The sequence below is a fragment of the Nannospalax galili genome, unplaced genomic scaffold (assembly GCF_000622305.1).
Source record: "Nannospalax galili isolate Female #2095 unplaced genomic scaffold, S.galili_v1.0 scaffold2275, whole genome shotgun sequence".
In the NCBI taxonomy this organism is placed as follows: domain Eukaryota; kingdom Metazoa; phylum Chordata; class Mammalia; order Rodentia; family Spalacidae; genus Nannospalax; species Nannospalax galili.
The window spans coordinates 103,659-114,737 of record NW_008336130.1 but is presented as its reverse complement, the minus strand read 5'-3'; the positions used below and the strand labels follow the sequence as shown (position 1 = coordinate 114,737).

Sequence of the window (11,079 nt, the reverse complement as noted above, 5' to 3'; positions counted from 1 at the left end):
TATGCTGCCAGCTAGTATAATACTAAAGATTTATGGGCAATAAAACAGAGGCAGGTGCCTAGCCATAAGTTGTGTGAACTGCACATGGGAAACAATCTCCAATTTATGTTGCCTGTAAGACAGTGATTGGCCATAATTGTACCTTGGTTTCACTGGATGACTTCCTCAGAGAACCAAAGGTCCTTGAGCATATGGTTTATGATCTTACTAACAAGCATCAGTCATGACACATCAAAGGCACGGAAAGACCCTCATAAACCCTTCTGTAGAGCACTTGGCATATCAGTCACCCATTGGTTTAAGCCACTGTTATTTGAATGAATCCATTAATCTAAACTGAGCAAGTATCAAAAATACACTACTGTACACACAGCTAATCTTCCCCCCAATCCCCCCATATGGCATAAGCATTTCTACAGCTGACACCATGCACGTTTTCCAATAATATACGTTAGTTCCAGTGGACCCCAGACATCTCTCCCAGTGGAGTCAGTGCTCCTAGCTTCTTGCCAATTCTGTCATACAGTTGCCCTCAGGTAAGAATCAAGCAACCCCACCACATTGGAGAGTCATGGCCATTCCAAGAAGATATATATGTGTGTGTCTTATCCCTTCACTGGGTGTATGAAAGGGAATGCTAACTGAGTCCATCATCTGCTTGTTCCTCACCTCTAAAATCTAGAGCAATATCACTTACTTTGTTTTGTTTTTTTCTTTTGTCTTTTTTTTTTTTTTTTTGAGGCAGGGTCTCCCTATAACCCCAGCTGTCCTGGAACTCACTATGTAGACCAGGCTGGCCTTGAACTCACAGAGATCTGCCTGCCTCTGCCTCCCAAGTGCTGGCTTACTTTGAATAATTGGGAAAAATATCTTTTTAATATTTTATTTACTATTTTTATTTTATGTGTATGAGTGTATTGCCTGCATGTGTGTAAGTGTGCCTATGTCATGTAATGCCCTCAGAGGTCAGAAGAGGGAGTCAGATCAACTGGAACTGGAGTTATGGACAGTTGTTAGCTGCTATGTGGGTTCTGGGAATCAAATCCAGGTCCTCTGCAAGAGTAGCCAGTGTTCTTAACCATCTCTCTAGTCCAGGGAAGAATATTTGAAATATACGTATTCAAATATGCAGATGATATTAAGTGAATATTAAATCCTTTCTAACTAGAGTGCAGGGTCATGTGCTAATTTCTGTTAAGTTGGAACAAATCAACACCGAATGATTGGAGGGAAATTCAACATCATTAATCAATGTGAGTCATTTTGTGGTAGTAGGAATTGAACAAACGAGAAATCCAGAAATTTCCAGCACTATTCTAAGGAATATGAAATATGTGAATAGGATAGTTCTTGGCAAAAGAATTCCATGTGTTCATAACCTCCATGGGATGCTTCAATTTCACGATTAAATATTGGGCCTTTTCAAGAAAAATCCACTGAACTGTGTTAGGTACTTGACCTTCCACGTCTTCTAAGATAAGAAAGTTTTAAATTTTGTTTTCTGTGGTTGTTCCTTATCTTTTGGAAAATAAGTCCTGGGCTAACATGTTTCTAGGATCAACCAGGATGTTATGGTTTAATCTGAAATGTCTCCCAAAAGCTCACGTTTTGAACACATGGACTCCTGCTGGTGGCACTATTTTAGAAAGCTCTGGAAATGTTGGGAGGTTGGACCTAAATGGAGGATGTAGGTCACTGAGGTGCCTCCGTCATTCCTCAGGGGTGGAAGGAAAGGTGAGAATCTCTTAGAATGCAAGTCTTAAGTCAGAAATCTCCTAAAATGTGAAATAGTTCAGTGGGTAGTGGTGCTTAAACATAGGCCTGGCAATCTAAGTTTGATCCCTGGATCCTACAAAGTGGAAAGAGAGAAATGACTCTCAAGAGATGTCCTCTAACTTCCATGTGTGCACTGTTACTAGTTACTTTTGGGTTGCTGTAATAGAAATACCATGACCAAGGGAACTTGCAAAAGAAAGAATTTATTTAGCTTACAGTTCCAAAGGGGCAAAAGTCCATCGTGGTGGAGAGACACGGAGGCAGAGGTGGCTGGAGTAGGAGCAGAAGCTAAGCTCTCACATCTTCCAAGTAGGGACAGGAAGCTGAGAGCGACTGTAGATCCAGCAAGGCTTAAGAACTCTGTAAGCCCACCCCAGTGACTTGCTTCCTCCAGCATGGCCACACCTTATAAAACCTCCCAAAACAGTGCCACCAACTGGGAAAAAAATATTCAAATACTTGGAGCCTATAAGGGACATTCTCAATCAAACCACCACATGCACTGTGGAATGTGCACATCTGCACACACAATAAATAAATAATACATAAATATATAAATCTTCTAATCGTCTTTCACATAATTTAAAACTTATTGATGATCCCCAAATACCCCATCATTTAGGAACTAATGGTGAAAATATGGTCTAAATTTTTTTCTATCAACAACAATAAAACCTAACAATACACACTGTTCTTCAACACATTGGAATTTATCCCATGTGAATAAAAATATACCAATACTTTAAGGCAGACATACTGATCAATTTATTGTTGTGTTAAAAGAAAGAAATTTTTGCAAAGGAACAGAATCAAAGAAAGGCTGTGTTCTCTCAGAAATACCATGAAGACTGGAAGCGGCTGAATCTAAACAGAACTGGCACCTTTATGGACTATGATTTTAATAATATCTTTCAGAGCCCTGATTGCTTGATGGGGTGTGTTTCAGAGTACACATTGACACACCATCTTGGTTCGTTTGGGGCACAGCATGTTTACAGATCTCAAATGTGTAGTGTGAATTTTCTTCCTATCAAAAAGCCCATGAGAGCCAGGCAAGGTGGTACATACCTTTAATCCCAGCACTCAGATGGCAGAAACAGGCAGAGCTCTTTGAGATCAAGGTCAGTCTGGTCTACATAGCAAATTCTAGGCCAGCTTGGGCTAAAGGGAGACCCTGTCTCAAAAACAAAACTACAAAGCAAAACAAACAAACAAAAAACCCCATGAAATTATGTCTAATTTACATTAAAATGAACCTGGTATGACCCACAGAAGAAAATCTTTCTGGTCCCCCAGTGTAGGTCTCAGTAGCAGCCTCAGTCAAGGGAAAGGTGGAGAGAGGCTCCATGGACACTGTAGTCTGAGTGTGACAGGCATAATCTGCAGGACTATGTGGGCTCTTTCAAGACAGAGTGATAAAACTAGAATTACTCCACATGTCCTTGCAGACGCATTGGGCAGCTCTTTACATAAATTGAAATGTGCTGTTCATCCCTTGGGAGGCCTTGTTTCAAATACAACACCCTCTGGTTTTCACTTATGGTCTCAATTCATTTATAATCCCCAGTTGGATCAGCATCCAGGCCTCAGAAATAATATCTGTAATCATTAGGATTTTTGGACAGCGAGAAAGACACCATCTCTAATGCCACTTCCATCGCTTTGGACATGGTCTCCTATTACTCAACCTGTCAAATCACACGAGCCAATAATGAGACATCCAAATAGGGAGAACTCCATGGAGATTCAGACTCTGGCTATTTTGGGGTTTGAATTTTGTATAGAGGTCAAAATCAGTGTGAAAGGTTTCTCAAAGAAATTTATCAAAATTCCTTAGTGTCTGATTCTAAATTATCTAAATTTTTTAAACAGAAGTAAAAAATGAAAGTTAATCCAGGTGGTTTTCGTTGTGTCATATGTAAAATGAATAATAGGAGTATATTCCTCACTGGAGGGTTCTGAGGCTGCAGAAGACAAGTGGCAATTCCTTTCAAATAATTTGTTGAAATGAGGCAGAGGATGGAAAGACAATCAAAGTAAAATAAATAAATGGACAAGAGACTGACAGCTGCTCATCGGTAGTGAATGTCAAACTCTTGATTCTGTGTTCGCCATTCTTAAGATCCTCAATATATATATATTTAAATACATAGTTTATCAGAACAAAGCCCTTTGGGGCTTTTTTTTTGTCTTTTTAAATTAGTTTTTCACTTTTCTGATCTGCAAACTTTACAGCTTCATAGTCAATATCCACCAAAAAGAGCAAGAATTTTTTTTCAAAAGATCCATTTATACTGATAAATGCTATTGGTAAATTATTAAACAGTAAGCAGATACCCAGACCAGTTGCCTCCAGTTTGATGTGGAAGGCACAAACATCTATGAAGCAGACCTGTATGCATGAGTCAGAAATTAGTGGGGAGGACAGAAGGCCAAACTCTACTTCATATTTGGAGAGAAAAGAATCTATAGATGGTAGATGGGGCCAAATATGAAAAACATTTCATGGACCCCATTGGTCTATGCAATTCTGAGTTGCACATACAAACATAATTATCTTGGCCATTTCAAGTTACTCACCAAACTAACAAAAATGGCAATAATAGAGGCATTTGGTTGAACTGTGGTATCTAAAGTGTACCAGAGAGCAGGCCAGATATCCTCCCCCCTTCAAGGTGGGCCAGGGCCTGCCAAGGCTGTTCTTCTCCAAACCTGGCCACAGCACTTGCCCTGGGGCATTCTTCCCCCACAGCCACTTCAGGAGATTGCTGCCTCCCATGCCACTGGGGGCTGTGAATGTGGCTTTTCTATCAAATGCTTCCCACCTTGTGGGTTTCATACTTCTATGAACAACTCCTCACTAAACTCTCCTTAGCTGCTGTATTGGGTGTGCTATCTGTCTCCAGCTCGCACCATGGTTGTTCTAACCAAATTTAATTTCAACATTTGTGGGTTTTATACATTTTAAAAGAATGTGTGAGTGTGTGTGTGTATGTGTGTGTGTGTGTGTGTGTGTGTGTGTGTGTGTGTGTGTGTGGTTTTAATAAGGTGTCTTGCATCAGCTCAAGTATTTGAAGACTTGGTCAGTTGGCCAAACTGTTTGCAGAGGTCTAGAGGATGGAGCTTTGCTGAAGGAAGCACTTCACTGGGGCTGGCTTTGAGAATGTATAGCCTCAGCCCACTTCTAATCTGTCTGTTTCCTGTGTGTGGTTGATGTGAGCACTTGGCTTTCTGCACTGGGCTGCCTCCTGCCGCCATGCCTCCCTGCCATGATGGACTTGTACCCTTCTGGAACCATAAGCTTATAAACTCTTCCTCATATAAGTGTCTGTGATGTTTATCATTTGAAGTGTTTTATCACAGCAACAGAAAAGTAACTAATACAGTACGTACACATACGCACATAGCTGTATGTACAAATTATACATACATATGTAAACAGATGTATGTACTATCTATTCATTGCCCCTTGTGTGTTGCTGTCAGTGGTTTCATTGTCTTCTAATTCACAGACACTTTTCTCTGTGATCTTTAAATGTATAAAAGGAGTTAATACAATTTGAGCAGCGAGAAAACTGATTTAGTAAAAAATGAGTTATTGTCTACTTTCAGAGAAAAGCCACATAATTTAGAGTAAACATGGTTGCAGAAGGCATGGAAATAGACTATGAAATGTCCCTGAAATAGAGATAAACCTGACATGATTTGATAAACAGAAATACTGATATAAATCAAATATTGTGTCTTAAGCTAGATTTCTTTAAATATTTCAAAGTGTTTTCCTCTCCCAGGTAGGCTAAACTGTCTCTTTGAAACTTTTGTTGCCTTGCACATTAGATGTACGATACCTTTCTTCACAGTTTCAAGTTCAACTAACATTGGACATAATAACAGTGGTTATTTGTTATGAGCCAGTCACTTCCTTACATGGGAATGTAAATCTGAGAATTATATAGTTTGTAGTCTGATCTCCATCTGAATTTGAGACGATCAAAGTTCACAGAGCTTAAGTAACATTTATAGAGTCACAAAGCTAAAGAATCAACAAACTCCTCCATAGGAAAGGTATTTAAATTTTAGTCTTTTGCCTTTAAATCAAGTACTCTTGTCATAGTATCAAATGCTAACCAAACTGAACACACTTCAAAAAGTCATGAATATTCAACAAAAATCCGTTTTAGCCTGTCTAAGAGGATGCTTCTGAAATGTTCAAATTCAATGTAGAAGTTTTAAAAGATACTTGATACAGAAATAAGGGCCAATACAGTTAATTGGAGGAGAATTTACAAAAGTAATGACTTATAAGTACCATGTTTAAATGAAACAAACATTTAAAAAATCCTTCACAAATAAAAATAACTCTCATAAAAATATACTCAGAAGTAGTTCATTATGCAAGGTCACACTAGAATCAGTTAAAAATTATATACCAGAAGGATCTATGAGCAGTTAGTGGGAACTGCTGGGAGTAGAGTACCCTTGGTGGAAAGTACATGCAGCATCTGAGAGTCTATTGACTTTTGGTGAGCTAACAAGAGTTAATGGAGCAGAAAATGTGTCTTCATTTGCCTCATTCTGAGAATAATAGACTGTACAATAATAGAAATGTTTTCACAAATGCAGTATGAAAACTCATGGGTGAGCCTCATCTGAAACACTGTTGGTAAAACATATGGCAGTTATGGAAATTCCTCCCTTTGAATGCTCATAATTACAGAGTTCAGCTGCTTCCATGGGATACAAGCAACTTGCCAATAAATAAAAAAGAGATAAGCCAATCTGCCCACAACATTACACAGCAGTGTCGGAAGCAGCAGCCACCGAGAGAGCAGAGTCTCCTGGGGCAACATCTGGAGCACTGAGGATGTGCTGGCATTTGATTCGAGTTCAATGCTTCCAAATAATTTATCTGGGGAGAATAACAGAGTTCATCAAATATGATGACATTTACTGATGTATAATTTACTCCAGAATCTAGTTCTAGAAAGATGGCAACTTTATAATCTCACTGAGTGCCCTTCTCAAATCCCAAGGGTTGACTGCTTCTTTGTACTTAGTGTCAGTAGATCCTTGAAGCCTGGTAATGGCAAGCAAACTACTGGGACATCCAGAAACTGAAAAATAATGAGGCTGAAAGATTTTTGGTTCCCAAAGTCAGATAAAAGAGCTTGGAAACCAGTGGGTATACCCAAGTTGTGGATAGAGAATATGATCTTTGGAGGTCTTGGACCCTCAAAGGGTAGAGGCTGGAAACTGAATCTCTAGAAAAATATGCTGATCTGCTGGTTTAGCTGCAGCTGGGGGACAGTGGGCTGAATCTTCCTTCTAAGTGAGTCTTTCTAAGAAAGTACCAATTAGTCTTATGTGGAACAGCAAAGCCCTGTCCTCATCTTTAGAGATCAAATTTGGGATACTGATAGTTGACCATGACTAACATTGAATTAACAGTCCAAAATGGCAATTCACTCAAGAGGGTAGACCTAATCGCTGGAGGAAGGAAATGTAAACAGACAGTTTGAGGGCACCTGCTAGCAAAACAGTGCTGGAGAAGACAGCTGACTTCAGCATGGGAACAGAATAGCAACATTTAAGACTAGTTCAACAGGAAAAAAGATGTTAGAGAAGCTAATACTGTTGATTCTCATTAACAGTGGTAGCTGTCTGAGTTGCTCCTGGGGGGCATTAAGGGTTATGTTCCTGGCATTCTGTGGTCACACAGTACTTTTATCAACCCCTGATAAGAGATAAAAATAGTTCTAATTGCGGGCATGGTGGCACACACCTTTGATCCCAGCACTTGGGAGGCACAGGCAGGTGGATCTCTGTGAGTTCAAGGCCAGCCTGGTCTACACAGTGAGTTCCAAGACAGCTGGGGCTACAGGGAGACCCTGTCTCAAAAAGACCAATAAATAAATAAATAAATAAATAAATAAATAAATAAATAAATAAAGCTCTAATCAAGTTTAGCCTGGTGAATCAATATCAGATTACCCACAGGGTGGATGAGGGACTACTTATAGCACATGGAACTCAAAGGCAGGTGCACCACTGAAAGGTTCCCCCCAGCCTGGAGCTGCATCCACAGAGCTCCCTTTCCAACCTGTAGGCTCCTCCATGAAAGACACCTACACTCTCTTAGCAATTGTTTATTACTTTTATAGCCTTACAAAGAAGTCTTATGAATTATACAACTTTTTTTTCAGACAATCCAACTTTTACTTTATTTTTTAAAAATAATTCTGTAGATTTCACTTTCTTCCATAAAACTGAGGTCAGGCAAAAAACAAACGCACACATTCTTCTCCAACCTGCCATCTGCAGCCCGGCCTGGGAGAATGTGGGCATGCCTGGGGGAGGCAGAATCTTAGCTATCTCACTCTGACATGGCCACCGTAAGCCAATCCTCGGGGAGGAGTCTGTACACCAAACCCAAGGGAAAAGAGGCACAGGCACTCACTGTCTTCCACCAGGCTGGTACTGAACCCTCCTAACGCAATTGGAAGGGAACTGATTCCACATCTCACATCCCCCACAGCTCCTTCTGATCCTTGTCCTCACTTTCTCCACCTATAGCTGGGGGGCACCATAAACCCAGGGAAAGGAAATTTCAGTCACACCTCTGCAGGTATGACAGGTCCAACTGGGTGAAGGGCACAAGCTGCTGGTTCAGCTTGATGAACTTCAGATGCTGGTTGAAGAATGCCCATGGCTTGCCCTTTAGGCCAAAGGTCGTAGTTCTTGAGATTTTGGAGGCATATACAGGCCTTCCCCTTCTGCTGCTCAGGTCTGGGCATCCAGCCCTTCCAGAAGGCCTTGGGCCATTTGGGCTCCAGTTCTTCCCACAGCTCTGCCAACAGCAGCCAGCCCAGGCCAGGGAAGAAGTCTGTGCGATAGAGCAGCTCAGGCGTGCTTGGGTCCACCATCTGCTCCTTGCTCTTGTCATTCCAAGTAGCCATAGACCAGAGGGAAGGGTCAGCTCTCAGCAGTGGGTAGGTGGCCTGGAAGTACTCAAAGAAGTCCGGTGCTGCCTTCAGAACATCCTCCAATACCACAGCTGCTGGGAACTTGAACCTATTGATGATCTGGCCCAGTGACCAATGATCTTGTAGTAACCCTGGAGCTTGCAGCGGTCGGGCTGGATAGCAATGTTACTTTGTTTGGGTTGCCAGATATGTGTGACTGCATTACCATAGGAAGCAATGACCTGGGCAGTCTCCTGGTGACTGCTGTCGTGGCTGACAATGGGGAACCACTCAGCTGAGGAAGGACCATAATGCAACAGCTTGTCCAAGTAGCCAGACAGTGCTGTAGTCACAGGCAATGGCCAGGATGGGAATCAAAGCTGGTGGGGGTATCACAGGGACATGTGGCTGGGCTAGAGGGAACACAGGGCCACCCTCCATCTCTGGCTCCACAAAGCATGATGCTTCCCGGTCTGCTGCAACAGCGCCCACTGCCGCTCCAACTCCACCTCAGAATCCTTGACCAGGCAGATGACCTCCCAGGTGAGGCTGGTAGGGTCTGAGCACTGTCTGAGGGTGGCCTGCCAGGCACTGCCACATCCAGAAGAGGAGCATCAGGGCATGCCAGGCCACAAAGATGACAGCACCTGACAGCAGAAGCTCTGCAGTCTGCTTCTTCAGCATCCTGGCCCCACAGCGGAAGGAGGGCAAGGAATCGGCTCAAGCCTGCTTTTGGTTTGCCTGGCTCACTTCCCACTCTTGGAGGCTGTTTCTTCTGGGTTGAGACTAGGAACCAGCCATGTACTGGATCCTCTTAACTTTCTTGGAGTAGAGGCTGGTCCAGCCCAGACACGGGGAGCAATCCTGGTGCCCCTGCAAGTCCTAGGTTCTTGTATGACTGCCTTCCCCTTCTGCTGGCCCTTCTTCAAGAACTGTATAACTTTGAAATCTCTCATTCTATGATCTTCCTAAGCCTCTAGACTTCCCTTATCTCCCTGAGTCTTTAAAGTTTCCTTCTTCCCTCCAGGAGAGAATATATCAGTTCAGAGGAACCATCTATTATTTTCAACTTTTAAGTATTTCTTGTACTTTTATTTTCAGTGCCTCCGCCTGTTTATTTCTGTTGTCTGGTGCTGCTACTATGCAACTTACTAGTCCTCTTTGTTATGGTAAAACATGTGCTACCTGTCTCTGACAGCAGCACCAATGTTTTCTCTGTTCTGGAAGCTCAAAATCCTTCTTCTTCCAACTGTAATGTTGAAATAAGACATTAATTTTTACTACTCCTCAAGGCTCTTTAATCTGGTTCCCTACTGATTTCTTTTAACCCAACACTAAGACTTAGGAGCTATTTTTCACTTCTTCTTGGGTCTATCTCATGCTTTCAGGTTTTAGTCACAGAAAGAGTTTCATTCTTCCAGGCTTAAAGATTTTCCATTAGAGCACGTGACTTCTATTTCAGGACATTGTTAGTACATATACTATTATTTCCAACACCTTTGATAATTATGTTGCTCTCTCTACTTCTGTCTTTATTTACTTCTTGCCCTTATTTTTATCTCCTCTCCTTTTTGAGGTCCCCTAGTTGATACTATTATTTGATTAGAGTCTCTACTTTAGCATTTCATCCAGGTGAGGTGGCTAACAGGTTCTCTGACCCCATGTATCTGGAGAGAGCTTTCTTTCACACCAACATCTAAATCTTCTTCCTCATGGCTGCGTATGGAATTCCTAGGTAAGACTCCATTCTCTTTACAGTTCTGCAGTACTGTTGTATTATCTGGTACAGGCACAGAAATCCATGATAAACAGGGGCAGCCACGGATTTGAACTATAGAGCTAGGAAAGATTCTTAAACAACACGTGGTGGTAAATGGGATCAGTCTGAGTTCTGTGGAAGCAGAGACAATGAAAAATATAAGTACTCTTCCCACACTGGGACAAATGCTGCAGTCTTAGGCAATATGAGGAAGTCAGTCCCTGATGGGCTGGCTCTTATGATCCTTTATAGACACTGGATAATCACTTGTTGAGGTCCCCATGAAGATTAGAAACTAGAAGACAACAGAGGAAGGGCAGCCACCATCAAAGGCACTGGGCATGTGAGAGGCAAAGTTCTGGGTCCATTTCACAGTGCACAGGGGAGTAAGAGAAAACATAATGTAGCAGGGACCTAAGGACTAATATGGGGCTTTGTTGAGCCCCATGATGGGATATGAACTTTATGAGGTAGAAAAGGCTTTGTCATGCTGGCTGTTAAAGGTTCACACCTTTAATCCCAGCACTCAGGAGGCAGAGGCAAGCAGATCTCTGTGAGTTCAAGGCCAGCCTGGTCTACATA

The 11,079-nt window shown here is 41.9% G+C and overlaps 1 pseudogene; it reads right to left on the bottom strand.

Annotated features, from left to right (window-relative positions):
* Positions 1–8,229: 8,229 nt before the first annotated feature.
* LOC103732383 lies at positions 8,230–9,422 on the bottom strand (annotated as a pseudogene).
* Positions 9,423–11,079: the final 1,657 nt, after the last annotated feature.